A 7,688-nucleotide genomic window follows, 5' to 3' on the forward strand; every position below is an offset into this window, starting at 1 on the left:
CCAATTTGGGCGATTCGGTCTATACTTGTTTGCTGCGCGCATAACGTAGTAATTCTAGGATAATAATTGGTTTAAGAACACATAAAGTTTTCAAAAACGGATATCACGGTTAGTAAAGGCCGGTCTTCGGACCGGGCGAAAGGGGGTGCTCATAGCTGACCTTCCCCGATCGTACCCAAGCTCCCGAGCCGAGACAACTCCGGTGATGACGGACATGTGGCCTTCGGCACCGAGTCAGGGTTTCCTAAATTTCCCATTTTAAAAAAAAATATTTAGGTGGCGACTCTGTATCTGGCAAAGCAGTCCATGTTTGGCACTACTTTTTTTTAAAAATCTGTTTCTCAAAACGATTTGCCAGATTTGGACTCTTTGGTTCAGATTAAGAACCGTGACACAAATCGAGAGTCCGAACTGTAGCGAGGTCCCCCCCCCCCCCCCCCGCGGGCTTGTTACACTCACATTGTTACACACATTGCTTGCGTTGTCGCGCATGCTTTACTCATATGTGTTTATGTACCCTTTCTCGCGTTGTTACACACATTGCTTGCGTTGTCACGCATGCTTTACTTACATGTGTTTATGCTTTTCCTCGCATTGTTGCACATTGTATGCATTGTTGCGGATGCTTTACTGACACGTGTTTATGCCTCTCTTGCATTGTTATGCGTACACTTAAGTTGCATTGTCATGCAATCCCCCCCTTACTTACGTTGTCGCGCATGACACTCTTGCATTGTTATGCGTACAGTTAGGTTGCATTGTTGTGCAATACCCCCCTTGCTTGCATTGTCGCACATGACTCTCTCGCACTGTTATGCGTACACTTAGATTGCATTGTTATGTACCCCTTACTTGCGTTGTCACGCATGCCTTTACTCGCATTGTTATGCTCGTTCTACTTGCATTGTTATGCGCCTTCTCACTCGCACTGTATATGCATGCGTTTATCTCATATTGAAATGATATCTTGCTCAAACGTTGAACATGTGTTTCTACTATATTGCACCTATTGAATTTCTTATTTTTGTAGGCACGATATTGTATGTACAGTTCATTTGAAGTCGGTGAAACCGGACCATATTGTATGTACGGTTCAGTTTGGATGACTGCGCTTTCTTGCACAGTCCTTTCTCTCTTGCATGTGCCACGCTGAGAGATGTTGTGTTTGAGACTCCGGGTGTCCTCGGTAGTCGCTTTTAGTCTTCCCCGCGTGAGACGCAGTGAGAATTGCATAATTTTCTTATATTCTTTCTATTGGGAATGTGTAGGACTATTCTTTCTTATTCACTTGCTTAAACTGTTGCATGTTATGCTTCATTACAACTCTCTTTGCATGATCATAAGTTATGTTCGACATCGTGCATGTCCTTTGCATCTTGCCCCTGCCTGCGAGCGCATATCTTTGTTATCTTGTATGCTTGTCTAAGTCTTCGGCCTTGTCAAAAATGGGTCATCTCTGGGCTTTGACATTCACTCCCGTCACTTTGTGACTTCCGAGTTCTGTCAAAGAGGGGCAACTGTAGACAACCCATTTTTGACCATCCTCAAGACTTGGTTGTGCTTGCAGGTACATCCAGCCACAAGTTCGATTGCTCGTCTAGTACTCGACTTTTGCAATGGAACGTCACAGGTTTGAGCTTTCCAAACTCTATATCCTTTCTGCCCCATTCTTGGACCGTATGTTTGTCCTTTTAGCATGCTCCTCTTGGTGCACTGCTGGCCACTCTCTGCCACTGCCGGCCATGCATTTATCCCTGCCTGTCATTGATGATGCCTGCCAGCCATCAATGAGGCACTGCCGGCCACCACTGATGGCCGGCAGAATACTTTGTCTTAGCAGATTTCACGCCAGATCTTTTGAGCCAACTAGTTTTCACTCATCCCTCCTCCATACACGTGTATGGAGGGATGAAGCCCTTTTCAAGCTTGTTTAACAAGCTTTGCTTTGCATTCCTCTATATAAGGAGAGACTCCTCCTCTCTTATAGAGGTTAAACAATTTTAGAGGAAATATATATCTCTCTCTCTATATCTCTCATTCTCTCTCTATATTTAGTTTGTTTATGCCTTAAAGTGCATTTTCCTCTCACTTTTGCACTACAACATATAGTGATACAAAACTGTTTTTGAGCTGAGGTCCTTGTGAGTGTTATTTGAGCTCTGAAAGTTGGTTTTTGGCCTCAGAGGTTGCTGGTTTCGAAGTTGTGCTTCAAGGGTGAGTGTATTCCGCTTTTAAGCTTTTGTTTGTATACCATATTGGCCATCCTTGCATATTGTTTTAGGCTTTGCTTTCAACTGAAAAAATTTATGTTTTTAAGTGCTTTTCTTGGTTGTTTAAGGCCTCTTTGGTGTTAAGGGTGTTCTACCCTCTTGTGTGCCTTGTTTGGCCTTGTTTTGAACCATGTCTTAAGGTCTTTGAGCTAGTCTTTATTTGGCCTATTAGCCACTGAAATCCAGTGGATTTTCAGTGGTAGACATGTGGCTTTTAGGCCTTAAATTAGAGGGGGTGATCCCCTCTCTTTTTGTTTTTGTTTGCTTGTATTATTTGCCTATCAAATGAGCATGTATCTCTATACTCCTGAGGCATGGTGTGAGCTTGTTTTTGTGAGTTTTTAGGTCTAGCATGACTCTGTTTTTGGCTGGTTTGGTTGTCTTTTGAGTGGCTCATACACTTGAAGTGTAATTTTCCCTTGGTAGCCTAACATGCTCTATACTTTGATCCATTATTCTAGCATGTTTTGACTCTATTCCAGCAAGTTTTCACTCTTGTTTTAACATGTTTTGGCTCTACTTTGAGGCTTCTTGGTCGAATGACGCTTGCCATGCACGCTTGTAGTGCAAAAGCTTTGATTAGCCTTGAGTTTTGAGAAATCTTGCATGCTTAACTTGAGGTATTTGCATGTTTTGGCATCATTTAGAATGATATTTTAGATCATATAGTATTGTTGCACCTCCATATTTTCCACTCTTTAAGTGCTCTTGAGAGTTGTACTCTTATGCCTTATTTGTATGCCATTGCATGAGCCTCATTTTCTTGCCTTTCAAGACATCATCTCAATCCATTTTTGCTACTGTTTTGGCCTGCATGGGGTCTATTTGGGGTTAGTTTGGCCATTTGAGCATTGCCTTGCATGCCTCTAGTGTAATACACTTCACTAGCTTTAATGCTTAGGGCTTTCAATATGCATTACATGGTTTGTTTGCATGATTCCATTTCATTTTGCATGTCACATCAGTGCTAGAACATATGCCATTGCACTCCATATATCACCCTTTCAATGACTTTGAGAGTTGAGCATTATGCCTTGTTTATGACCTAACATGCATGCATGTTTGTATATCCCTTTGAGCTTCTATCTTAACATGTTTTGCCACTGTTTTAGGCATGGTGTAACCCTGTTTTAAGCTGGTTTGGATGTTTGAGCATTGTGATGCATGCTTATAGTGTTATCCTCTTCACTAGCATTGGCATTCTTGGCCCCTTAATATGTTGTGCATGATTGCTTGCATGTTAGAATAGTGCATTTCATGCCAAGATTAGCATGTTGTTTGCATGTTTTGCGTTGCGTTCAATCGGATGTCGTATTAAACGTGAGGAAGATTGGTTCATTTCATACATGAAGTGATGAAAAAGCCAATCTCCCTTAGTCTCCATTTCCTTTGATTTCCCATGATAAGGAGATGGTCTTGGTGTCTTATTTGTCATGCATTTATTGAAATTTGCGCATGTTGGATCTTTGGCCATCATGCATCGAGATGTGTGATTGATGGGGTCTTGGATCCAATGATGCCCATTCCATTAATGTTTTGAAGTGATATGGAGTGGCATAGTGCGTATACACCCTTGGGAGACCCTCACTTTTCTCTATTTATTGCTCTGCTACAGCCTGGTGTCACAGCACACCAGTGGCCGGCACCCCCCTTATTGTTGGCCGGCAGTGCATTGTTGATGGCCGGCAGTGTGCCCTCTTGGTCGGCAGGATGGTCGGCAGTAGCTCTTTATGGCTGGCAGGCCACTGGTGCATTCCTCAACACTGTTTTGGTAAGATCCAGTAGCTAGTTCTCAAGGACACCCTGCAGACAGAGCCTCTAAAGAGAATTTGGAGAGCTTTTCAGGACGGGAATCGAGAGCATGCATCCTCCCTTGTTCAAGGCAGAGCTGAGGCAACCTGATTTACTGCTTTATTTGTTAATTAACATTTGGTTTTGTAACTTAATTCATTTGTTAATTAGTTAAAGTATTGTAATAATTAGTTGTAGCTAGTTATTCATTTTGGTTGTGTACTAATTAGTCTAATTAGATTATTAGATCAGTTGATTAGCTTAGCATAGCTAGCTTAGCTTATTATTCGGACCCTCTGTCGAGAGAGCAAATTTTGTAATAAGTGTGCGTGAGTGTGTGAATGTCTTCCAACCCCACATCTTTCTTCCTTTTACTTAACTGCTGACGATGGTTAGTTTTAGGTCATATTTTGATTAGCATTCCTATGCTCGCATGTTTGCATCCATTCATCTGTATTGCATGCACCGGGCTCGGCGCATCATACTAACCACATTGTATTTCAATTTCTACTTGGATACATGATTATCAAGCTGCATCTCACATGCCATCTTAGAATAGCCGAGCCTATCTTAGTTGGATTTTGCATGTGTTGCATTAGGCAATCTTAACATAAGCTAGGATCATGCATTGATTATTAACTAGCTATTGTGTTGGCTCGGAGTACACTGTAAGTGCTTATACTTTAGCATCTTGCATGAGTGTAAGTGTTGCCATGATAGCATGCTTGCCATGAGGCTAACTGCTTAATTGATCAACTACTTGAATGCCTGTGGGTGAAGGTTGGATTACTTGAATAGGAACAATTCATCGAAATGCGAGTTTTAAGCCCACTTGATTGTGGCAAAATCATGTTTTCTAAGCCCACTTAAGGGTGGCAAATCCACGTCTTAGCCTACTAGCGTGTAGCACCATCAAACCATTTTCAAAAATAAACATGAGATGCTTTGTTCCAACTTAGGCGATCTAGTCTATACTTGTGTGCTGTACGCATCACATAGTAATGACAGATTAATAAACCGGAATAAGAATACATGTGTTTTCAAAAACAAGATATCATGTTAGTAGAGGCCGATCTTTGATCGGGCAAGCGGTAGTGCTCATTGCATGACCTTCCCCTCTCGCCGAGCCGAGGCAACTTTGGTGATGACGGACACGTGGCCTTAGGCGCGAGTCAGGGTTTCCTAAATTCCCCAAAAATAAAATATTTAGGTGGTGACTCTATATCTGGCAAAGCAGTCCATGTTTAGCACTTCTTTATTAAAATCAGTTTTCCAAAGTGATATGTCGGATGTGGACTCTTTGGTGATTTAACGGTCTTGCATTGCACTTTGCGAGATTAGATTTAGAACCGTGACATTGAGTCCGAATTGTAGTAGCTAAAGAACAAAACGGATTTCGCGCCTTCACGCGCGGAGCCGGAGAGTTCTCGGGCACGTCTACACACTGGTTTAGCTTGATCGAGGTGAGTTACAACATGTCCCACCGGCGAGGCATAAAATTGATTGGTCTTATACATTGCATTTTCTATGTCCCCATTCCGGGTCAGATGGGAATTTGGGTGTGATCATCCAAGCGAGGGAATCGTGCATTCCACTTCATTTTCAATTCGTGCTTTGCACTTGGCTTGATACCTCATTGCTTGGAGGTCGAGAGAGCTTTTGGCCCTTTTCTTGTTAGCTTCAGTTGTGCCCATTCTGGCGAATATGGTGCCCTTTTCCGGCAAGTATGGTGCCCTTTCTAGCAAGTGTACTGACAATGGCCTTTCTGGCGAATGCATTGATAAAGGGGAAAAGACAAAACACCTGACTCAACTGTGGCCCTAGTTCATCATTTTGACCATTTTTTGTTTTGGCTTTCTAGTAAAACAATTTTGACCAATATGAGAGTCAGATTAACATGCTTATTCGATTTTCTGATTCAAAATCATGCAAGTTAGGTTGTGAGCACTGAAAATTTTCATTTTTTGGGTCCAAGAAATGGTCTAGTTTTTTTTTAAAAAAAAAAAGAATAATTTTCGAGAGAAATAGTCAACCTCATCAAAAATCCTCAAAAACTATTTTTGCAAATGGCCTCTACTCGACCAACGCGGAATTTACTCTTGAGATGCACAGCCTCAGATCTGGACTTGAATTGTCTTCCAGCTGAATCTTCTAATGGAATAGGACAGCCAAATTTTGAACGAAAACGAGCCAATTTGGACATGGATAAGATTGCCGAGTTGAACAAGGATACCCCAATCAACACGGACGGGCCAAGCAGGCTAAAAATGATTAGGGCCAAATTTCAAGATGAAGTTGCCTATGTATCCCAAACATGGGAATCAAGCTTGATGTAGTTCCGGGTGAGGTCCACTTGGGTGTTGACACTCTCCTTTTACGCTCTAACTATTGCCAAGGCCGCCCTTCCGGGTTTTTAACCTTGCGAGCTCTGTTTTCTTTTCTTATCATTTCTTTTCTTCTTTTTTTCTTTTTCATTTTCTTCTCTGCTCTAACTTTTGCCTGGGTCGCCCTTTCGGGTTTTCGGCCCAGTGAGCCTCTCAAGGGTAAAAGTTGTAACTTAATCCGTGTTAATCGGTCGTAGGATCTCGAAGCCATTTGAAGCCAAGAGAATGGCTATTGTTCGCTGATGATGTAGGAGTCCATCCAATCAGGTCTGAATTGCCCTTAGTGTTGTGGATAGGAACTCAATTGTCCTTTAACAATAAATTTTCTTCTCTCCATTTCTTGGATTGGGCTTTCTTTCCAGTCTTCATTGGTCTGAGCAATGTCCCAATTCTTGACCATTTGAGCACATCTGACATTTTTTGTTGCCCCAAGTTCAAGGGATGCTTTTGATCTAGCTTTGCAAGCTTCCTTTGATAACATCTAATCTTCTTGATTTGACTTTCTTGCCCCTAGTTCAAGGGCTGCTTCAAATTTGGCCTGGAGGGCCTCCTTTAATTTCATACGACCTTATTGCCCCTAGTTCATGGACTGCTTCAAATCTGGCCATAAAAGCCTCACATTGTGGTTAACCGTTGAACATTCTGAATCCAAGTTCAAGGTTTGAAAGCAAAAGGGGTTGAGTCTTGAGGCTGAGAATGATCCTATGCTGCACAATCTCAAGAGTGATTCCACACAGGTCTTCGCAGTACTAAGCAAAACATTTTTTGAAATCTTTTAAGAATGCGACTAGTCACTCACGCCGAAGACAATGTAGAACCAATCTGGTTCAAGCCAGGATCCTTCTCAGTACTCACATTGACAAACATGATCTCATTCATTAAGGGCTCAGCCTGCCTCTCTTTCTCTCAATTGGTCAAATTTTTGCAAATCCAGAGGAATTCCTCCCTCTTTGTTTTCATCACAGCGTTAAAAAAGTTTTGAAAAACTTAGATTAATGCAATGATTTCAAGGCACAGAAAAGTAGGTGAAAATGACTGCCGTTTCATTCAGATCTTCAGATTTGCTGGCACAACTAGCTTCAAGGCAACAACAGACGCAAAACAGAGAGTGCAAAGGACAAATACAAAACAAGCTAGTGATATCTGAGGTAACACCCCCGAAGTCACCCGACTCTAACACAACAGGACTGACTCGATACAACAAGACAGACTCAATTGACATAACACAAGAAGACTGACTCAA

Source organism: Camellia sinensis, chromosome 7, assembly GCF_055761805.1.
Source record: "Camellia sinensis isolate YWXY chromosome 7, ASM5576180v1, whole genome shotgun sequence".
Classification (NCBI taxonomy): Eukaryota; Viridiplantae; Streptophyta; class Magnoliopsida; order Ericales; family Theaceae; genus Camellia; species Camellia sinensis.